We start from the raw sequence: 24344 nt of genomic DNA on the forward strand, positions 1-24344 counted from the left end.
GCGCCGGGGATGGGTGGTCACCAGCAGGCCCGGGCGGGGGACTCTTTGGCGTGGTTGCTGCAGAAGTCGCCTTGGGGGTGTGCGGAGGGAGTAGATACCGATCCACCATCTCCTGTGGGAACTGGGCCTCTAGGTCAGCCTTCAGCTTCCAGTATTCGGGGTCCTCTCCTATCAGGGACCTCCTAGCAGGGACTTCCTTAGACTGGGGAGCGGTGTCTGCTCTGGCCTTGCAGGCCGGGGTAAACAGAGGTACATTCTTGTCTTGGCGGGCCGTGCCTGACATGGCGGCGGCCTGGTCTTGTTGGGCCGCGCCCTGCATGGCGGCGGCCTGGTCTTGGCGGGCCGCGCCCGACATGGCGGCGGCCTGGTCTTGGCGGGCCGCGCCCGACATGGCGGCGGCCTGGTCTTGGCGGGCCGCGCCTGACATGGCGGCGGCCTGGTCTTGGCGGGCCGGGCAGGGCATCGCTGCGGCGGCCTGAATTGGCATTGCAGCTACGATGGGATCTGTGCAGGCTGGGCTGGGCGTCGCTGCAGCGATCGGAGCTTGGCGGGCCGCACCTGGCGTGGCTGCGGCCTGGTTCAGCACCTCGCCTGCGGTGTGGATGAGCGTCGCTGCTGCGGTGGGGTCTTGGCGGGCCGGGCCTAGCAAGGCGGCGGACTGGGTCAGCGTCACACCTGCGGCATGGATGAGGGTCGCGGTGGCAGCCGGATCTTTGCGGGCCGGGCAGGGCATCGCTGCGGCGGCCTGGGCTTGGCGGGCCGGGCAGGGCATCGCTGCTGCGGCCTGGTTCAGCGTCGCCGCGCCGGGCGCCTCTTCAGGGACCGCGGGCGTGGCAGCAGGGGTCGGGGCACTCGCGCTGGCAGGGGCAACACTGAACTCACCCATCGGTGGCACCATCGGGGTCTGAGTCGTCGCCGCTCGGTCTGGCACTCGTCGCGCAGCTTTTTCCTCATAGGCCTGCACCGCGGCAGCCATCTCCAGAAGCTCCATGCGTTCCTCTCTGATCTGCTCCACGACCCGGGTCTCCAGTCGGTCGCAGAACTGGGCAAGCTCCCGATACCACCAGGCAGCGGAGCCTGGTTCTGGGTTTCTGCGTTCAGACGCCATTTCCTCTGCGCCTTCTTCTGCACGATTTCCCAGCAGTGGACTCGTCGCTGCCTCCAGTAGCAGGCTCTTCAGTTTCTGCTCTGCCTCTTCCAGCAGCAGGCTTCTGGCTCCCTTTCTGTCCCGACGTCTCTGAACGCCTCCGCTCTCTTCACTTGCGAGGTCAGGACTCTGCAGGGGATCTCTGGGTAGCCACACCTCTTCGTGAGCGGTAACTTCTCCCAGCGCGGGCTGCTGTTGTTTTTCAGCGCGCTTTTCATGGTGGCAATATGGCGGCGCTTCAAATTTTCCAAGCGGACCGCCCAGGCACATGGTCACCTGTCTGAACAGGTCTAGTCCTTATCCTGTTCGTGACGCCAGATGTGAAGCCCCGCAAGTGCAGTGTCGGTGCATTACCTTCAGGGACTCCACTCGGCTGGATCCTGTCACAGGTAGGAGATCTTCTTTTAGGATTGTCGTGACGCCACTCTCAGAATTGCGGTCAGTGGGGACCGCCACTGCAGATTAAGGGATGCCTGGGGCTGATGGTGGGTGCAGTCAGTTGTAATAGCCTCCTGAGAGTGAGGCAAGCCCCAGGGCCCTGTGTAGATGTGTAGAACCACAAGGCGCAGAATAACTCCACACAAGCAGAATGTCTTTCAGGGGTTTTACTCACAGAAGGTGGCAGGGTGAGTAACCCGGGCGTAGCTGGGATGAACCAGGCTGGAACCAGGTATCCTTCAGGCTGACTGATGAGGGTGGCTACCGACTCGCCTTCCTTAGCCCTTCTGTGGTTTGTGGTAACCCCGACTTTTAGTCCCTATGGGGGTCACCCAGGGAAGTAGCTGCTCCCCTCGTTTGTTTGCCGTTTGCTTGTCGCCTGGACCAGATCACTCCAGCTGCTTGCCTCCTGTGAACTATGGGCCCTAACTGTGGCTACGTGGCTGCGGCTTTTGTGGTGTTGTGGCGTGGGCTTTAAGGGCCCCACACCGGCAGGTTTAGCGAGGAAAGGTGGATCTATCCCCGCACCGGGATCTGCCGCCCGTTTGGGCCTGGTACTCCCTGACAGTCTCCTTACTTTCCACTACACTGCTCTCTCTCCAGCTGTGTGTGGTGTTCGGGCAGCACTACCAGGTGACCGTTCTCCCCCGTCGGTAGTCACTGCGCGGACGCTGTTAGACTGCAACAGCTCCAGGGTCTGCTTCTGCTCTTCCTGGGCTGCTGCACTAAACTGGCTCACTCGTGGGACCTGCACTGCTGCTCCTGTCTGAGCTCCACTTCCATGCTCCTCACTCCTCCACACTCTGCTTCAGACTCTTTACTCCTCCTTCTCTTTTCCCCTTGTGCCTGCCTACGCCACCTAGCAACCAGGCTCTCTACCACACCCCTTGAGTGGAGATGGAGGCTTCGCCCCCTCCACTCCTCAACTGGAGGTGAAGGCTTTGCCCCCTCCTGGGATCCCCAGGGGTCCTCCCAAAGGTACATGTGTGAGACCTGATCACTATGCGCCTGTGTAGTCACACCTCGGTCAGCCTTCTGGATTACCTGTATTGTACTGTCCCCAACATGGGTGCAGTACTCAGTGGTGCCTGACCAGGTCAGGGGCGCCACAAATATGTGGTGTGAGATCAGTGGCCCAAAGCCATTTAACCCCTCAAAAACACCAGTTACTTATTCAAATCTGTGAAAACTGGGATTTTGCCCACTTTGATGCCAGTTCTGATGCCCAGAACCTGTTTGGGCCAGGCTGGAGTGATCAGAGTTTGATGTGAGGCATCACTAGGTATGTAAATGTGGTGTGAGATCAGTGGCCCAAAGCCATTTAACCCCTCAAAAATACCAGTTACTTATTCAAATCTGTGAAAACTGGGGTTTTGCCCACTTTGATGCCAGTTCTGATGCCCAGAACCTGTTTGGGCCAGGCTGGAGTGATCTGAATTTGATGTGTGGCATCACTAGGTATGTAAATGTGGTGTTAGATCAGTGGCCCAAAGCCATTTAACCCCTCAAAAACACTGGTTACTTATTCAAATCTGTGAAAACTGGGGTTTTGCCCACTTTGATGCCAGTTCTGTTGCCCAGAACCTGTTTGGGCCAGGCTGGAGTGATCTGAATTTGATGTGCGACATCACTAGGTATGTAAATGTGGTGTGAGATCAGTGTCCCAAAGCCATTTAACCCCTCAAAAACACCAGTTACTTATTCAAATCTGTGAAAACTGGGATTTTTGCCCACTTTGATGCCAGTTCTGATGCCCAGAACCTGTTTGGGCCAGGCTGGAGTGATCTGAATTTGATGTGTGGCATCACTAGGTATGTATATGTGGTGTGAGATCAGTGGCCCAAAGCCATTTAACCCCTCAAATACACCAGTAACTTATTCAAATCTGTGAAAACTGGGATTTTTGCCCACTTTGATGCCAGTTCTAAAGCCCAGAACCTGTTTGGGCCAGGCTGGAGTGATCTGAATTTGATGTGTGGCATCACTAGGTATGTATATGTGGTGTGAGATCAGTGGCCCAAAGCCATTTAACCCCTCAAAAACACCAGTTACTTATTCAAATCTGTGAAAACTGGGATTTTGCCCACTTTGATGCCAGTTCTGATGCCCAGAACCTGTTTGGGCCAGGCTAGAGTGATCTGAATTTGATGTGTGGCATCACTAGGTATGTAAATGTGGTGTGAGATCAGTGGCCCAAAGCCATTTAACCCCTCAAAAACACTGGTTACTTATTCAAATCTGTGAAAACTGGGGTTTTGCCCACTTTGATGCCAGTTCTGATGCCCAGAACCTATTTGGGCCAGGCTGGGGTGATCTGAATTTGATGTGTGGCATCACTAGGTATGAATATGTGGTGTGAGATCAGTGGCCCAAAGCCATTTAACCCCTCAAAAACACCAGTTACTTATTCAAATCTGTGAAAACTGGGATTTTGCCCACTTTGATGCCAGTTCTGATGCCCAGAACCTGTTTGGGCCAGGCTGGAGTGATCAGAGTTTGATGTGAGGCATCACTAGGTATGTAAATGTGGTGTGAGATCAGTGGCCCAAAGCCATTTAACCCCTCAAAAATACCAGTTACTTATTCAAATCTGTGAAAACTGGGGTTTTGCCCACTTTGATGCCAGTTCTGATGCCCAGAACCTGTTTGGGCCAGGCTGGAGTGATCTGAATTTGATGTGTGGCATCACTAGGTATGTAAATGTGGTGTTAGATCAGTGGCCCAAAGCCATTTAACCCCTCAAAAACACTGGTTACTTATTCAAATCTGTGAAAACTGGGGTTTTGCCCACTTTGATGCCAGTTCTGTTGCCCAGAACCTGTTTGGGCCAGGCTGGAGTGATCTGAATTTGATGTGTGACATCACTAGGTATGTAAATGTGGTGTGAGATCAGTGTCCCAAAGCCATTTAACCCCTCAAAAACACCAGTTACTTATTCAAATCTGTGAAAACTGGGATTTTTGCCCACTTTGATGCCAGTTCTGATGCCCAGAACCTGTTTGGGCCAGGCTGGAGTGATCTGAATTTGATGTGTGGCATCACTAGGTATGTATATGTGGTGTGAGATCAGTGGCCCAAAGCCATTTAACCCCTCAAATACACCAGTTACTTATTCAAATCTGTGAAAACTGGGATTTTTGCCCACTTTGATGCCAGTTCTAAAGCCCAGAACCTGTTTGGGCCAGGCTGGAGTGATCTGAATTTGATGTGTGGCATCACTAGGTATGTATATGTGGTGTGAGATCAGTGGCCCAAAGCCATTTAACCCCTCAAAAACACCAGTTACTTATTCAAATCTGTGAAAACTGGGATTTTGCCCACTTTGATGCCAGTTCTGATGCCCAGAACCTGTTTGGGCCAGTCTGGAGTGATCTGAATTTGATGTGTGGCATCACTAGGTATGTAAATGTGGTGTGAGATCAGTGGCCCAAAGCCATTTAACCCCTCAAAAACACTGGTTACTTATTCAAATCTGTGAAAACTGGGGTTTTGCCCACTTTGATGCCAGTTCTGATGCCCAGAACCTATTTGGGCCAGGCTGGGGTGATCTGAATTTGATGTGTGGCATCACTAGGTATGAATATGTGGTGTGAGATCAGTGGCCCAAAGCCATTTAACCCCTCAAAAACACCAGTTACTTATTCAAATCTGTGAAAACTGGGATTTTGCCCACTTTGATGCCAGTTCTGATGCCCAGAACCTGTTTGGGCCAGGCTGGAGTGATCAGAGTTTGATGTGAGGCATCACTAGGTATGTAAATGTGGTGTGAGATCAGTGGCCCAAAGCCATTTAACCCCTCAAAAATACCAGTTACTTATTCAAATCTGTGAAAACTGGGGTTTTGCCCACTTTGATGCCAGTTCTGATGCCCAGAACCTGTTTGGGCCAGGCTGGAGTGATCTGAATTTGATGTGTGGCATCACTAGGTATGTAAATGTGGTGTTAGATCAGTGGCCCAAAGCCATTTAACCCCTCAAAAACACTGGTTACTTATTCAAATCTGTGAAAACTGGGGTTTTGCCCACTTTGATGCCAGTTCTGATGCCCAGAACCTGTTTGGGCCAGGCTGGAGTGATCAGAATTTGATGTGTGGCATCACTAGGTATGTAAATGTGGTGTGAGATCAGTGGCATAAAGCCATTTAACCCCTCAAAAACACTGGTTACTTATTCAAATCTGTGAAAACTGGGGTTTTGCCCACTTTGATGCCAGTTCTGATGCCCAGAACCTGTTTGGGCCAGGCTGGAGTGATCAGAATTTGATGTGTGGCATCACTAGGTATGTAAATGGGGTGTGAGATCAGTGGCCCAAAGCCATTTAACCCCTCAAAAACACCAGTTACTTATTCAAATCTGTGAAAACTGGGGTTTTGCCCACTTTGATGCCAGTTCTGATGCCCAGAACCTGTTTGGGCCAGGCTGGAGTGATCAGAATTTGATGTGTGGCATCACTAGGTATGTAAATGTGGTGTGAGATCAGTGGCCCAAAGCCATTTAACCCCTCAAAATCACTAGTTACTTATTCAAATCTGTGAAAACTGGGGTTTTGCCCACTTTGATGCCAGTTCTGATGCCCAGAACCTGTTTGTGCCAGGCTGGAGTGATCTGAATTTGATGTGTGGCATCACTGGGTATGTATATGTGGTGTGAGATTAGTGGCCCAAAGCCATTTAACCCCTCAAAAACACTGGTTACTTATTCAAATCTGTGAAAACTGGGGTTTTGCCCACTTTGATGCCAGTTCTGATGCCCAGAACCTGTTTGGGCGAGGCTGGAGTGATCAGAATTTGATGTGTGGCATCACTAGATATGTAAATGTGGTGTGAGATCAGTGGCCCAAAGCCATTTAACCCTTCAAAAACACTGGTTACTTATTCAAATCTGTGAAAACTGGGGTTTTTCCCACTTTGATGCCAGTTCTGATGCCCAGAACCTGTTTGGGCCAGGCTGGAGTGATCTGAATTTGATGTGTGGCATCACTAGGTATGTAAATGTGGTGTGAGATCAGTGGCCCAAAGCCATTTAACTTCTCAAAAACACTGGTTACTTATTCAAATCTGTGAAAACTGGGGTTTTGCCCACATTGATGCCAGTTCTGATGCCCAGAACCTGTTTGGGCCAGGCTGGAGTGATCTGAATTTGATGTGCGACATCACTAGGTATGTAAATGTGGTGGGAGATCAGTGGCCCAAAGCCATTTAACCCCTCAAAAACACCAGTTACTTATTCAAATCTGTGAAAATTGGCTGTGTGCCTATTTTGATGCCAGTTTTGATGCCCAGAACCCCTTTGGGCCAGGCTGGAGACACTTGAGTTTGATTAGAGGCATCCCTAGATATGCAATTGTGGTGTTAGATCAGTGGCCCAAAGCCATTTAACCCTTTCACTTACATACTTTAGTGCCCACTTTGATGCCCATTTTTTTGCCAGTTTTATAATTTTCGCAGCTGGTTTTGAGTGTATTTATATTAGGGCTCATCAGTGCATTGTATTTTATTATTGTGATGTGTTATTTTTGTTGATAAATGCATAAAAAACTGAAAAAACTAAATTGCCGAATAAGAAACTGGACGAATAAGAAACCAACTTCAGCCCCGAATAAGAAACTGGACGAATAAGAAACCAACTTCAGCATCGTCAGCATTCCCGTACAGCGGGTGCGCATAGGTGCTGCATCTGAAACTCCCAGATCACAAACTGCAAGTATTGTGCTTCTCCTGTCACCCCTTGTACGTGCAATGGATTGTGGGGGTTAGTCCGGGCTACGTGTGACCTGCAGCAGCGCACGTCTGCTCCCCCGGTCCACTACACACGGCGCACGTCTGCTCCCCCGGTCCACTACACAGGGCGCACGTCTGCTCCCCCCGGTACACTACACAGGGCGCACGTCTGCTCCCCCCGGTACACTACACAGGGCGCACGTCTGCTCCCCCTGGTACACTACACAGGGCGCACGTCTGCTCCCCCCGGTACACTACACAGGGCGCACGTCTGCTCCCCCCGGTACACTACACAGGGCGCACGTCTGCTCCGCCCGGTACACTACACAGGGCGCACGTCTGCTCCCCCCGGTACACTACACAGGGCGCACGTCTGCTCCCCCCGGTACACTACACAGGGCGCACGTCTGCTCCCCCCGGTACACTACACAGGGCGCACGTCTGCTCCCCCCGGTACACTACACAGTGCGCACGTCTGCTCCCCCCGGTACACTACACAGGGCGCACGTCTGCTCCCCCCGGTACACTACACAGGGCGCACGTCTGCTCCCCCCGGTACACTACACAGGGCGCACGTCTGCTCCCCCCGGTACACTACACAGGGCGCACGTCTGCTCCCCCCGGTACACTACACAGGGCGCACGTCTGCTCCCCCCGGTACACTACACAGGGCGCACGTCTGCTCCCCCCGGTACACTACACAGGGCGCACGTCTGCTCCCCCCCGGTACACTACACAGGGCGCACGTCTGCTCCCCCCGGTACACTACACAGGGCGCACGTCTGCTCCCCCCCGTACACTACACAGGGCGCACGTCTGCTCCCCCCGGTACACTACACAGGGCGCACGTCTGCTCCCCCCGGTACACTACACAGGGCGCACGTCTGCTCCCCCCGGTACACTACACAGGGCGCACGTCTGCTCCCCCCGGTACACTACACAGGGCGCACGTCTGCTCCCCCCGGTACACTACACAGGGCGCACGTCTGCTCCCCCCGGTACACTACACAGGGCGCACGTCTGCTCCCCCCGGTACACTACACAGGGCGCACGTCTGCTCCCCCCGGTACACTACACAGGGCGCACGTCTGCTCCCCCCGGTACACTACACAGGGCGCACGTCTGCTCCCCCCGGTACACTACACAGGGCGCACGTCTGCTCCCCCCGGTACACTACACAGGGCGCACGTCTGCTTCCCCCCCGGTACACTACACAGGGCGCACGTCTGCTCCCCCCGGTACACTACACAGGGCGCACGTCTGCTCCCCCCCGTACACTACACAGGGCGCACGTCTGCTCCCCCCGGTACACTACACAGGGCGCACGTCTGCTCCCCCCGGTACACTACACAGGGCGCACGTCTGCTCCCCCCGGTACACTACACAGGGCGCACGTCTGCTCCCCCCGGTACACTACACAGGGCGCACGTCTGCTCCCCCCGGTACACTACACAGGGCGCACGTCTGCTCCCCCCGGTACACTACACAGGGCGCACGTATGCTCCCCCCGGTACACTACACAGGGCGCACGTCTGCTCCCCCCGGTACACTACACAGGGCGCACGTCTGCTCCCCCCGGTACACTACACAGGGCGCACGTCTGCTCCCCCCGGTACACTACACAGGGCGCACGTCTGCTCCCCCCGGTACACTACACAGGGCGCACGTCTGCTCCCCCCGGTACACTACACAGGGCGCACGTCTGCTCCCCCCGGTACACTACACAGGGCGCACGTCTGCTCCCCCCGGTACACTACACAGGGCGCACGTCTGCTCCCCCCGGTACACTACACAGGGCGCACGTCTGCTCCCCCCGGTACACTACACAGGGCGCACGTCTGCTCCCCCCGGTACACTACACAGGGCGCACGTCTGCTCCCCCCGGTACACTACACAGGGCGCACGTCTGCTCCCCCCGGTACACTACACAGGGCGCACGTCTGCTCCCCCCGGTACACACAATTCTACCATATGAGCCCCTATCCTGTGTGCAGACACTATAGAGATAATATCCTCCCGTGTGCACAGATGATAGAGATAATATCCCCCTATGTGCACAGATGATAGAGATAATATCCTCCCGTGTGCACAGATGATAGAGATAATATCCTCCCGTGTGCACAGATGATAGAGATATATACTCCCGTGTGCACAGATGATAGAGATAATATCCTCCCGTGTGCACAGATGATAGAGATAATATCCTCCCGTGTGCACGGATGATAGAGATAATATCCCCCTATGTGCACAGATGATAGAGATAATATCCTCCCGTGTGCACAGATGCTAGAGATAATTTCCTCCCGTGTGCACAGATGATAGAGATAATACCCTCCCGTGTGCACAGATGATAGAGATAATACCCTCCCGTGTGCACAGATGATAGAGATATCCTCCCGTGTGCACAGATGATAGAGATAATATCCTCCCGTGTGCACAGATGATAGAGATAATATCCCCCTATGTGCACAGATGATAGAGATAATATCCTCCCGTGTGCACAGATGCTAGAGATAATTTCCTCCCGTGTGCACAGATGATAGAGATAATACCCTCCCGTGTGCACAGATGATAGAGATAATACCCTCCCGTGTGCACAGATGATAGAGATATCCTCCTGTGTGCACAGATGATAGAGATAATATCCTCCCGTGTGCACAGATGATAGAGATAATATCCCCCTATGTGCACAGATGATAGAGATATCCTCCCGTGTGCACAGATGCTAGAGATAATATCCTCCCGTGTGCACAAATGATAGAGATAATATCCCCCTATGTGCACAGATGATAGAGATAATATCCCCCTATGTGCACAGATGATAGAGATAATATCCTCCCGTGTGCACAGATGATAGAGATAATATCCTCCCGTGTGCACAGATGATAGAGATATATACTCCCGTGTGCACAGATGATAGAGATAATATCCTCCCGTGTGCACAGATGATAGAGATAATATCCTCCCGTGTGCACGGATGATAGAGATAATATCCCCCTATGTGCACAGATGATAGAGATAATATCCTCCCGTGTGCACAGATGCTAGAGATAATTTCCTCCCGTGTGCACAGATGATAGAGATAATACCCTCCCGTGTGCACAGATGATAGAGATAATACCCTCCCGTGTGCACAGATGATAGAGATATCCTCCCGTGTGCACAGATGATAGAGATAATATCCTCCCGTGTGCACAGATGATAGAGATAATATCCCCCTATGTGCACAGATGATAGAAATATCCTCCCGTGTGCACAGATGCTAGAGATAATATCCTCCCGTGTGCACAGATGATAGAGATAATATCCCCCTATGTGCACAGATGATAGAGATAATATCCCCCTATGTGCACAGATGATAGAGATAATATCCTCCCGTGTGCACAGATGATAGAGATAATATCCTCCCGTGTGCACAGATGATAGAGATAATATCCTCCCGTGTGCACAGATGATAGAGATAATATCCTCCCGTGTGCACAGATGATAGAGATAATACCCTCCCGTGTGCACAGATGATAGAGATATCCTCCCGTGTGCACAGATGATAGAGATAATATCCTCCCGTGTGCACAGATGATAGAGATAATATCCTCCCGTGTGCACAGATGATAGAGATAATATCCTCCCGTGTGCACAGATGATAGAGATATCCTTTTGTGTGCACAGATGATAGAGATAATATCCTCCCGTGTGCACAGATGATAGAGATAATATCCTCCCATGTGCACAGATGATAGATAATATCCTTTTGTGTGCACAGATGATAGAGATAATATCCTTCCGTGTGCACAGATGATAGAGATAATATCCTACCGTGTGCACAGATGATAGAGATAATATCCTACCGTGTGCACAGATGATAGAGATAATAACCTCCTGTGTGCACAGATGATAGAGATAATATCCTCCCGTGTGCACAGATGCTAGAGATAATTTCCTCCCGTGTGCACAGATGATAGAGATAATACCTTCCCGTGTGCACAGATGATAGAGATAATACCCTCCCGTGTGCACAGATGATAGAGATAATACCCTCCTGTGTGCACAGATGATAAAGATATCCTCCCGTGTGCACAGATGATAGAGATAATATCCTCCCGTGTGCACAGATGATAGAGATAATATCCCCCTATGTGCACAGATGATAGAGATAATATCCTCCCGTGTGCACAGATGATAGAGATAATATCCCCCTGTGTGCACAGATGATAGAGATAATATCCCCCTATGTGCACAGATGATAGAGATAATATCCTCCTGTGTGCACAGATGATAGAGATAATACCCTCCTGTGTGCACAGATGATAGAGATATCCTCCCGTGTGCACAGATGATAGAGATAATATCCTCCCGTGTGCACAGATGATAGAGATATCCTTTTGTGTGCACAGATGATAGAGATAATATCCTCCCGTGTGCACAGATGATAGAGATAATATCCTCCCGTGTGCACAGATGATAGAGATAATATCCTCCCATGTGCACAGATGATAGATAATATCCTTTTGTGTGCACAGATGATAGAGATAATATCCTCCCGTGTGCACAGATGATAGAGATAATATCCCCCTATGTGCACAGATGATAGAGATAATATCCTACCGTGTGCACAGATGATAGAGATAATAACCTCCTGTGTGCACAGATGATAGAGATAATATCCTCCCGTGTGCACAGATAGAGATAATATCCTCCCGTGTGCACAGATGATAGAGATAATATCCTCCCGTGTGTACAGATGATAGAGATAATATCCTCCCGTGTGCACAGATGATAGAGATAATATCCCCCTATGTGCACAGATGATAGAGATAATATCCTCCCGTGTGCACAGATGATAGAGATAATATCCTCCCGTGTGCACAGATGATAGAGATAATATCCTCCCGTGTGCACAGATGATAGAGATAATATCCTCCCGTGTGCACAGATGCTAGAGATAATTTCCTCCCGTGTGCACAGATGATAGAGATAATTTCCTCCCGTGTGCACAGATGATAGAGATAATACCCTCCCGTGTGCACAGATGATAGAGATAATACCCTCCCGTGTGCACAGATGATAGAGATATCCTCCCGTGTGCACAGATGATAGAGATAATATCCTCCCGTGTGCACAGATGATAGAGATAATATCCCCCTATGTGCACAGATGATAGAGATATCCTCCCGTGTGCACGGATGATAGAGATAATATCCTCCCGTGTGCACAGATGATAGAGATAATATCCTCCCGTGTGCACAGATGATAGAGATAATATCCTCCCGTGTGCAGAGATGATAGAGATAATAACCTCCCGTGTGCACAGATGATAGCGATAATATCCTCCCGTGTGCACAGATGATAGCAATAATATCCTCCCGTGTGCACAGATGATAGCGATAATATCCTCCCGTGTGCACAGATGATAGCGATAATATCCTCCCGTGTGCACAGATGATAGAGATAATATCCTTCCGTGTGCACACATGATAGAGATAATATCCTACCGTGTGCACAGATGATAGAGATAATATCCTACCGTGTGCACAGATGATAGAGATAATAACCTCCTGTGTGCACAGATGATAGAGATAATATCCTCCCGTGTGCACAGATGCTAGAGATAATTTCCTCCCGTGTGCACAGATGATAGAGATAATACCCTCCCGTGTGCACAGATGATAGAGATAATACCCTCCCGTGTGCACAGATGATAGAGATATCCTCCCGTGTGCACAGATGATAGAGATAATATCCTCCCGTGTGCACAGATGATAGAGATAATATCCACCTATGTGCACAGATGATAGAGATAATATCCTCCCGTCTGCACAGATGATAGAGATAATATCCCCCTGTGTGCACAGATGATAGAGATAATATCCCCCTATGTGCACAGATGATAGAGATAATATCCTCCCGTGTGCACAGATGATAGAGATAATACCCTCCCGTGTGCACAGATGATAGAGATAATACCCTCCTGTGTGCACAGATGATAGAGATATCCTCCCGTGTGCACAGATGATAGAGATAATATCCTCCCGTGTGCACAGATGATAGAGATAATATCCTCCCGTGTGCACAGATAGAGATAATATCCTCCCGTGTGCACAGATGATAGAGATAATATCCTCCCGTGTGCACAGATGATAGAGATAATATCCTCCCGTGTGCACAGATGATAGAGATAATATCCCCCTATGTGCACAGATGATAGAGATAATATCCTCCCGTGTGCACAGATGATAGAGATAATATCCTCCCGTGTGCACAGATGATAGAGATAATATCCTCCCGTGTGCACAGATGATAGAGATAATATCCTCCCGTGTGCACAGATGCTAGAGATAATTTCCTCCCGTGTGCACAGATGATAGAGATAATTTCCTCCCGTGTGCACAGATGATAGAGATAATACCCTCCCGTGTGCACAGATGATAGAGATAATACCCTCCCGTGTGCACAGATGATAGAGATATCCTCCCGTGTGCACAGATGATAGAGATAATATCCTCCCGTGTGCACAGATGATAGAGATAATATCCCCCTATGTGCACAGATGATAGAGATATCCTCCCGTGTGCACGGATGATAGAGATAATATCCTCCCGTGTGCACAGATGATAGAGATAATATCCTCCCGTGTGCACAGATGATAGAGATAATATCCTCCCGTGTGCAGAGATGATAGAGATAATATCCTCCCGTGTGCACAGATGATAGAGATAATATCCTCCCGTGTGCACAGATGATAGAGATAATATCCCCCTATGTGCACAGATGATAGAGATAATATCCTCCCGTGTGCACAGATGATAGAGATAATATCCTCCCGTGTGCACAGATGATAGAGATAATATCCTCCCGTGTGCACAGATGATAGAGATAATATCCTCCCGTGTGCACAGATGCTAGAGATAATTTCCTCCCGTGTGCACAGATGATAGAGATAATTTCCTCCCGTGTGCACAGATGATAGAGATAATACCCTCCCGTGTGCACAGATGATAGAGATAATACCCTCCCGTGTGCACAGATGATAGAGATATCCTCCCGTGTGCACAGATGATAGAGATAATATCCTCCCGTGTGCACAGATGATAGAGATAATATCCCCCTATGTGCACAGATGATAGAGATATCCTCCCGTGTGCACGGATGATAGAGATAATATCCTCCCGTGTGCACAGATGATAGAGATAATATCCTCCCGTGTGCACAGATGATAGAGATAATATCCTCCCGTGTGCAGAGATGATAGAGATAATAACCTCCCGTGTGCACAGATGATAGCGATAATATCCTCCCGTGTGCACAGATGATAGCGATAATATCCTCCCGTGTGCACAGATGATAGCGATAATATCCTCCCGTGTGCACAGATGATAGATAATATCCTTTTGTGTGCACAGATGATAGAGATAATATCCTTCCGTGTGCACAGATGATAGAGATAATATCCTACCGTGTGCACAGATGATAGAGATAATAACCTCCTGTGTGCACAGATGATAGAGATAATATCCTCCCGTGTGCACAGATGCTAGAGATAATTTCCTCCCGTGTGCACAGATGATAGAGATAATACCCTCCCGTGTGCACAGATGATAGAGATAATACCCTCCCGTGTGCACAGATGATAGAGATAATACCCTCCCGTGTGCACAGATGATAGAGATATCCTCCCGTGTGCACAGATGATAGAGATAATATCCTCCCGTGTGCACAGATGATAGAGATAATATCCCCCTATGTGCACAGATGATAGAGATAATATCCTCCCGTGTGCACAGATGATAGAGATAATATCCCCCTGTATGCACAGATGATAGAGATAATATCCCCCTGTGTGCACAGATGATAGAGATAATATCCTCCCGTGTGCACAGATGATAGAGATAATATCCTCCCGTGTGCACAGATGATAGAGATAATATCCCCCTGTGTGCACAGATGATAGAGATATCCTCCCGTGTGCACAGATGATAGAGATAATATCCTCCCGTGTGCACAGATGATAGAGATAATATCCTCCCGTGTGCACAGATAGAGATAATATCCTCCCGTGTGCACAGATGATAGAGATAATATCCTCCCGTGTGCACAGATGATAGAGATAATATCCTCCCGTGTGCACAGATGATAGAGATAATATCCCCCTATGTGCACAGATGATAGAGATAATATCCTCCCGTGTGCACAGATGATAGAGATAATATCCTCCCGTGTGCACAGATGATAGAGATAATATCCTCCCGTGTGCACAGATGATAGAGATAATATCCTCCCGTGTGCACAGATGCTAGAGATAATTTCCTCCCGTGTGCACAGATGATAGAGATAATACCCTCCCGTGTGCACAGATGATAGAGATAATTTCCTCCCGTGTTCACAGATGATAGAGATAATACCCTCCCGTGTGCACAGATGATAGAGATAATACCCTCCCGTGTGCACAGATGATAGAGATATCCTCCCGTGTGCACAGATGATAGAGATAATATCCTCCCGTGTGCACAGATGATAGAGATAATATCCCCCTATGTGCACAGATGATAGAGATATCCTCCCGTGTGCACGGATGATAGAGATAATATCCTCCCGTGTGCACAGATGATAGAGATAATATCCTCCCGTGTGCACAGATGATAGAGATAATATCCTCCTGTGTGCACAGATGACAGAGATAACCTCCTGTGTGCACTGGTAATGTATCTCTTGTGTGCACTGACAACATATCCCCCTGTATCCCCTGATAATAGAGATGCACATGCACAGATGATAGAGATAATATCCTCCTGTGTCCACTGATAATAGAGATGAGTTCCTCGCTCATGCAGATGATACACTCCGATGTGCAGATATTCTCTCCTAGAGGTGAAACCTAAGTGTGTTTATAAATGATATTATTTCCCAACATCCTGCTTGTGTGTCTGTGGTTGGACAGTGTGTCAGTGTGGTATAGATTGTGACACGTATATGTGTGTGTATTTACATATAATATTGCCTATATCTGTGCATTATCTGTCCACCGCATGATTTTGTATTATACTGAGTGTGAATGTGCATCTATTAACCATACACCTGAGCGACTTACAGGCCAACATAAGTCCTATAGGGTGCATTGTAACGACTGTCAGGCCAATGGTGTAATCGGGCTTCAGCAGTACACGTGCATTGTATGTCTCCATTTCTTTAGTATATATGTTTGTTATTACTTATGTCTATGATTAATAAATGAGCTATATTATATTTCTCCCCAGTTCCATGTCCACGTCTTGCGAGCCCCTGACCTGTGACTTGTGATGACTGCCAAATACACTGTATTTAAACAAGGCCGCTCAACCACGACTATGACCTATAATCCTAAGGAGTGTCCTGCTACCAGACTGAAGCCCTGTTTGTTTAGCCTATGGTAACCATTTTATTGTTTTTGTACATTATTAAGTTTTTCTCCTGACTTTAACTCACCAGCAATAAAAGTGGTTTTAATCAGATGAGGCCATTGGACTTCCTATTTTTCTGTCTAAAATCCAGGTATGTGAGACTCATTTCCATGGTGAGAATAAAGCTGTTTCTGTGCCGTGCGCATGGATTTTTGGTAGCCCCTTTCAGTTAAATAGGACGCACTTGCCAATTATCGCAATTTCACAGGGACAGTGTTTTTCCAACCAGTTTAGCTAAACCACACCCTGTGATTTGCATTTTGGGGGCAATCCTGTGCAACATCGGGGGTGGGGCATAAATATACCCAACATTTTGTGAGTATATCTAAGTAAAAAAAAGTTAGTGCATTTCCTTGTGATTGAGCACTCTGCCCTGTAACCAGGTTGTGTTCATTCTACTTTAGAGCTAAAGCCTAGCAGCCCAGAAATGTAGGTTTTTAACCCAGATATAGGCATTTCAAGTTAGGTTCCCAGTATATAGAGATTACCTTGCCATGGTGACCGGGCTCACATGCATTGGCCAATTCATAAGCTAAATATCTAATTTTGTTTTTTCAAATATTTCTATAGCAGTAATGTAATACCAGAGTTCCCTTATTCATTGTTAGCATTTTAGTGTGCAGCGGTATATTTTTGTAGTTATGTGTTTTCAGCTAGCACCTGTTCACACCTGTTGGATGTACGGCTCAGTTTTTTTGTATATTTGTAGTGCATTTCTTTCTGATTGAGCACTCTGTCCTGTAACAAGGCTGTGTTCATTCCCCTTTAAGCTGGAGCCTAGCTGCCTAGACAAGTAGGTTCTTAACCCAGATAGAGGCATTTTAAGTTAGGTTCCCAGTATACAGAGATTACCTTGTCGCTGGTTACTGAGCTCGAATGCATTAGCCAATTCATAAGCTAAGTATCTCTTTTTTCAAATATTTCTATATCACAGGGGTCGGGAACCTTTTTGGGTGAGAGAGCCATGAACGTCACATATTTTAAAATATAATTCCGTGAGAGCCATACTACCAGGGGGGAGTAGCAGTGGTGGAGCGGCTTAGAAGGTCCTACAAGGAAGGGTAGGCGATGCTGCAGGCACGGAGGAGGGGGTGTTGCGACTCAGGAGGGTCAGTGTGCGGGGGTCAGCGATACTGCTGCGGGCTCGTGGAGTGTCACAGCGGAGGGCGGCATTGACCTGCTGGCGTGCTGCCTTAAATCTACCACAGTTGATGAGATTGACTTCAAGAAAAGGACTGCAGTGAATGTGGAGTCCTATCTGCGCACGCGCTGCCTCCACGCCCATTTTCTTGAAGTCGATCTCATCAACTGCGGGAGATTCAAAGCAGCCCATCGGCTACTGTGGGCTCGCTGCCACGACACCCCACGAGCCTGCAGTATCGCTGACCCTGCACCACCACTGCCACCCCGGCAAGCCATATGCGGTTTGTAAGACGTACCCCCATTTCTCTAGTCCCTTCCACGACAGCATAGGAGGTTGTCTCTCCACGCCCTAATTGGGACAGGAAGTTCAAGAGGTTTAAAAGGACCCTCCCACCTCCCACAGCCAGTGTCTTTCCTGTCCCCATGGGGCATGGAGAGGTTTTTTATTTTTCTCCTATGCTGTGGTGGCCGGCGAACTACAGTATAATATTTTTATTTTTTTTTCTCTTTCCCCTGTTACCTTAAGCCGGACAGCATCGGTCGGGCCTTCACCGCTCCTCCCTTGCTGTTCCCTCACGCTGTGGGGGACCGCTGCTCCAGCCTTCCGGAGCCTCCTATGGGGTGATGCAGGCTGTTGAGCTCCCCGGCCGGCGTCCTCCCTGAGCCGCCGGCCGCTTCCTGCATGCACGCTGCCGGAGCGATCCGGAAGTGCTCCCGGGGGCGGGACTTCCGGTCTTGCGGACTTCCGGTTGAGCGCTTCCGGTTTGCGGAGGCAGCGTGGAGGACACGCCGACGCTGACACGGCCTGTCCGGGACCTGCTGCAGGAGGCGGGGAACATCACCAGTCACTGGGGGGGGCAGGCCTTTCCACAGGAAGGCTGCCCTGAAGGCATCAGACCCACGGTAAGGATTCTTCTGTGTGCACTGCCAGGTCTTCCTCTGCTTCTGCAGAGCCCAGCGTTGCCCCCTGCTTCAGTAAGAGGCTGAGGGACGGTCCCTTATGCCTGGTTTCAGGCTGACATGGTGAGTGGTTTCCAGGAGGATGTTCCTGCTGGTATTTGTGTCGCGTCTGACAAGTGTGCAAGGCTAAGGAACCTTGCCAGCAGTATACGTCTGTCCATTCCATGGGCTACTGGTGGCCTATGGCCTTGGGTATGTGAGCTTGGGAGTTGAATCCCAGGGGACGCTCCTGGATATTGCTGTATCAGGACATGGGCTGGCTGCCTGGTCTGATGACGCTTCTCTGTTCCATTGCGTGGAGAGGGCAGGCATCGTGTGTATAGCCCGTCCCTTGTGCCAAGCTGCGGTCCATGATGATACAGGAGCTTCAGGCCTCGCTAGCCTCCCTCCCTGCTGCTGACCCTTCTGCCACGAAAAAGTTACCTCCAGTCGTCTGTTCCTGAGGCTGATTCCGGCTCGGTGGGTCCCGATATAGGTTTTTCTCCGGGCCTGACCGGTCTTTTCTTTCCCTGAGATGATTGGGGGATCTTAATGGAGCAGTTGGGTGCACTGTAGGGTTGGAGGATGAGTCCTCCCCTACGTTAAGGGCGAAATGTTCGCGGGCCTGAAAACCACTGGGCAAGGGGGTTTCTTGTCCATGCTACTGTCCTGGATCTTCTCTCTAGAATGGGATTTCCTTGAGGAGCTTCTGGAGTGTCCTCTGGCACGGTTCCCCTGGAGAGTTCTGGGTTGCTTTGGGAGATTCCCATGCAGGTGGCCAAGGTCGCTATACTAACAGCGCTCCCCCTTGCGGCCGATTACCAGCTTAGGAATCTGATAGTTGGGTAGGTCAGAAGTCTCATGAAGAAGTCCTGGGAGGCTTCGTCATCTCCCATCGGGCCCATACTGCCTCCTCTTAGGTCCCCCTGTCCCTCCTTTGGAGGCTCGACCAGTGGAGGCTCAATTTCCTGGGGCCTAGGGATGAGTTCTGGAATCCCTTCCCTTACTTAGGAAGGCTACTAGTTTGGCAGGTACCTCTGTGTGGTCGGTCCGCCTGACTGCCAGGACCTCAGTCTTGTCTAACTCGGACAGACGAGCTCTAGGCTAAGGCTTGGAGTGGGGACTCTACTTCCACATTGCGGCTTGCTCCCGTCCGTTAAGGGGTGCTTAAGGGTTGGGTCTGCCCTGGATGATATTCTGGAAAGGGCGACTGATCGTCAGGCCTACCGGATACACCCTCCGGGCAACGGTCCTTTCGTCCCTCGATGCCTCGGGCCTCCCAGCCCAAGGGGAGGGGTGAGTCTGACCGTGGGAGCTACCCTTTAGGGTGCGGGGAGTACTTTCTCATCCCTTCCCATCCACAAAGTCCTCAGCATGACGAACAGTGAGTCGGCTCGGGTGGGGGGACGGCTCTCTGCTTTCTTCCCCAGTGGCGGGCCTTCTCCACCTTGCCAGGGGTCCTACGAGCTCATCTCAGAGGGTCTGTTGGTAGACCCCCCCCCCCCCCCCCGGTCTCCGCGTCACGGCCCTGTCGTCCCAGGGTTCTCAGGATCTCCTGTGCTCGATGATTCGGGTGTTAATCCATTCGGGGGTCGTTTCTCTGTCCCTAGTCAGGAAGTAGGGGTAGGTCGCTACTCCGTTTCTGCCTTGTCAAAACACCATCTGGAGACGTCCGGTTTTTCATCTTTCTGAAGCGTCTCCAACCAGCGGGTCTGATACCGACGTTCCGGAATGGAATCTGTGAACTCTGTTGTTCCCCTGCTCAGTCTCCACCACCTGTTGGCCTCGATTGCCCTGGGGGCGCCTAGTTCCATGTGCCCTTCCATCCTTGTCTCAGGCAGTACCTCAAAATTGCGGTTCTGCACGGAGGGGCCATGCTTCATTTCCACTTACAGGTACTTCCCTTCGGCTTCTTTCGGCTCCAAGACTCTTTTCAAAGATCAGGGCTGAGGTGGTCACCTTCCTCCGTTGCGGAGTTGGCCTCACCCTGACGGGCATCCTCCCCCAGAGGATCACAGATTGACGCTGCGGGACAAACTCTCGAGGTTCATGGACAGGCGCGCCCGACCCTTCGAGGCGCTATATCGGCCCTGGGTTTTATGACGTCCTGCAATCCCTCAGTCTTGTGGGCTCCGGCCCACTCTCGTTGTCTATGGGATCGTGTCCTGGTTCATTGGGTCGGGCTCCCTTCCTCCCTGAACACCAGTTCGCCTGTCGGCACCCGTCTCCTTGTCCCTCCTCTGGTGTGTCCCTACAACCTGATGGTTGGGGTTGCCTGGACCCGATCACCCCTGGTTTCACTGGCAGCCGATGCCAGCCAGAGGGGCGGGGGGGGCTATGGTGGAAAACTCTCAGTTCAGGGGGGCTGGAGCCCTTAGGTCGGCGCCCAGTCCTCCAACTGCCGGGAACTCGGGGGGTCGGAGAAGCCTCCTAGCTGCCCAGGATCCCTTCTGGGACACTCACGTCCAAGTCTACTGGGACAATGGCTCCACAGTGGCACATCTCCGCCATCAGGGCAGTACTAGATCAGCGCCCTGAAGTCTGTGTCCTCCCGGATCTTCCACTGGGCAGGACAGTCCCTGCTATCCCTTTCTGCAGTCCATCTACAAGGATCCCTACGCCTTCAAGCAGACTTCCTGAGTCATCCGGATGTTCACCCAGGGGAGTGGAGTCTGGCCCAAGCGGTGTTCTGCTCTCTAGTGGCAAGGTGGGGTACTCCAGAGGTAGACCTCTTTGCTTCGGCAGGAAATTCGGGTCGCAACATTTGTCTCCCTGAACCCGCGGGATTAGGCGTTAGGGGTAGACGCTTTCTGCCACACTTGGTCCTTGCCTCGCTTACGCGTTCCCCCCCTCTTCCTCTTCTCGCAAGGGCCCTGAGGAAGGTCAGAGACGAGGGGGTCCCAACTATACTGGTAGCCCCGCTGTGGCCTCGGAGGCGTTGGTACAGCCTGGTCATGACTCTAGGAATAGACTGCCCAGTCCTCTTGGGTTCGGTCCCCAGCTTACTGTCCCAGGGTCCGATTTTCCATCCGGCTCCCCAGAAACTCACCTTGGCTGCCTGGCTTCTGAGGCCCGGGCACTGAAGGCCCAAGAGCTTTCTGACAATGTTGTGGCTACCCTACAGAAGAACCGTAAACCAGTGACTAATAGTATTTACAAACACCATCTGGAAGAGATTTTCCTCCTGGTGTGGTTCTCGGCCTCCTGACCCACTTCGGCCTAATATTGCACAGATCCTGGACTTCATCCAGTGGGGCTTGGCCTTAGGCCTTAGGCCTAGCGCCCTGCCAGTCCAGGTGTCAGCCCTCAGTGCAGTCTTTAACACGGCTCTGGCAGATCATCGTTGGATCCGTCGGTTCTTTGAGTCCACTAGTAGACTCTGTCCACGTCGGAGGTTCCTGATACCTCGCTGGGATCTCAAGGTGGTCCTTACCGGACTGTCTCAGTCACCACTTGAGCCACTGTGCTCTTGTACCATTCGTTCTCTTTCTCACAAGACTGCTTTCTTGTGGCTCTTACGTCTGCTCGCAGAGTTGGAGAACTTCAGGCTTTGTCTATTCAGGAACCTTACCTGACCGTCAGAGTTGACAGCATTGTTTTTCGGCTGGACCCTTCCTTCCTTCCCAAAGTGGTTTCGGATTTTCACCGTTCTCAGTCCATCATCCTGCCTTCCTTCTGTCAGAATCCTCGGACTCCCGGTGAGGAAGTGTTTCATTCTTTGGACGTCCGTAGGACTGTGTTGCACTACCTAGAGGTTACTGCTTCTTGGCGCCTTGATAGTAACCTGTTTATCCAGCCCTTTGGTCGAAATAAGGGCAGGAAGGTAGCTAAACGTACTGTCTCCAACTGGATTGTGCGGGCAATTAGAGACGCCTACCTCGCTCAGCATCTCTCTCCACCTACCGGATTTACGGCACACTCCACCAGAGCTACCTCTGTCTCCTGGGCTGAACGGGTAGGGGCTTCCCCTGAGCAGATCTGCAAGGCGGCTACGTGGTCTTCGCTCCATACTTTCACGAAGCATTATCGGTTGGATCTGGATTCCAACAGGGATTTGGCCTTTGGCAGGAAGGTCCTGCAGGCTATGGTCCCCCCCTAGGTATCAATTCTTTGGTATTCCTCCTATGCTGTCGTGGAAGGGACTAGAGAAATAAGAATTATTCTTACCGATAATTCGGTTTCTAGGACCTTCCACGACAGCAGGTAATTCCCTCCCCTTTGTATTCATATATTCCTGAATGTGTGGTACTTCTCATATGCTATGGATTCTTTGTAAGACACTGGCTGTGGGAGGTGGGAGGGTCCTTTTAAACCTCTTGAACTTCCTGTCCCAATTAGGGCGTGGAGAGACAACCTCCTATGCTGTCGTGGAAGATCCTAGAAACCGAATTATCGGTAAGAATAATTCTTATTTTTCCCCCAGTTTTGGGGGAAAAAAAGTGCCTCTTACAAACTGGAAGATTTGTCTGCGAACCAGATGCGGCCATCAAAAGAGCCACATCTGGTTCGCGAGCCATAGGTTCCTGACCCCTGCTATAGCAGTAATGCAATACCAGAGTACCCTTATTCATTGTTAGACTTTTAGCGTGCAGCTGTATGTGTATTGTAGTTAAAAAAAAAAAGTTAAGTCACAGAAGTGTCTGCAATAGATCTGTCCTTTTTGCTCCTACCTTTTTTTAATGAGTAATCCTGGTAGTCCTTTCATCTACCGCACCATTGGCTCGACACTTCCTAGAGGCAACGTCTCACCTAGATGCCAAAACATCTGCAAAGAAATGTAATCAGGGCAGCAGAGCAAGCTCAAAATAAATCCTTTATCGGAACAATTGCATTGAAAGGCTAAAAGATGTGATGTATATTTTCTATCTATGAAAAGTACAAAGAGGACATGTATAAGTTTGGGCCCCCCTGGTCAAAATGACTGTTATTGTGAACAGTTAAACAAGCTGAAGATTAAATGATCTCTAAAAGGTATAAAGTTAAAGATGACACATTTCCTAAGTATTTTATGCAAAAAAGATTTATATATATATATATATACATATATATATATATATATATATATATATATATATATATATATATATATATATATATATAAGTTTGGGCACCCTTGGAGATTTGTGTGCTGAGATAACTTTGACCAAGGTTTCAGACCTTAATTAGGCAGTTAGGGTTATGGCTTGTTCACTATCATCGTTAGGAAATGCCAGGTGATGCAAATTCCACAGCTTTATAAAAACTCAGCCTTCTCTAACCTTGTGCCAAAAAACAGCTGCCATGGGTTCTTCTAAGCAGCTGCCTGGCACTCTGAAAATGAAAATCGTGGAGGCCTACAAAGCAGGAGAAGGCTATAAGAAGATAGAAAAGCGTTTTCAAGTTACCCTTTCCTCAGTTCGAAATTAACAGGAACAGTGGAGGTCAAGATAACGTCTGGAAGAGAGGAAAATCAGAACCTCTGTTTGACTGTAAAAGACCTGCAGGAAAACTTTTCCAAGAAAAAATGGCTGAAAATCCCTCAACG

General features: G+C 50.1%; 1 protein-coding gene across 1 annotated transcript in view; it reads right to left on the reverse strand.

The window, feature by feature from the left end:
* SLC25A10 (solute carrier family 25 member 10) overlaps positions 1 to 23585 on the reverse strand; it is a 64258-nt gene extending 40673 nt beyond the window's left edge. Inside the window, exon 1 of the mRNA XM_075347454.1 lies at positions 23491 to 23585. The gene's annotated coding sequence lies outside the window, so the exon portion shown is untranslated. The remainder of the gene's footprint in view (positions 1 to 23490) is intronic.
* Between the last annotated feature and the right edge of the window lie 759 nt (positions 23586 to 24344).

Source organism: Anomaloglossus baeobatrachus, chromosome 5 (assembly GCF_048569485.1).
Source record: "Anomaloglossus baeobatrachus isolate aAnoBae1 chromosome 5, aAnoBae1.hap1, whole genome shotgun sequence".
Classification (NCBI taxonomy): domain Eukaryota; kingdom Metazoa; phylum Chordata; class Amphibia; order Anura; family Aromobatidae; genus Anomaloglossus; species Anomaloglossus baeobatrachus.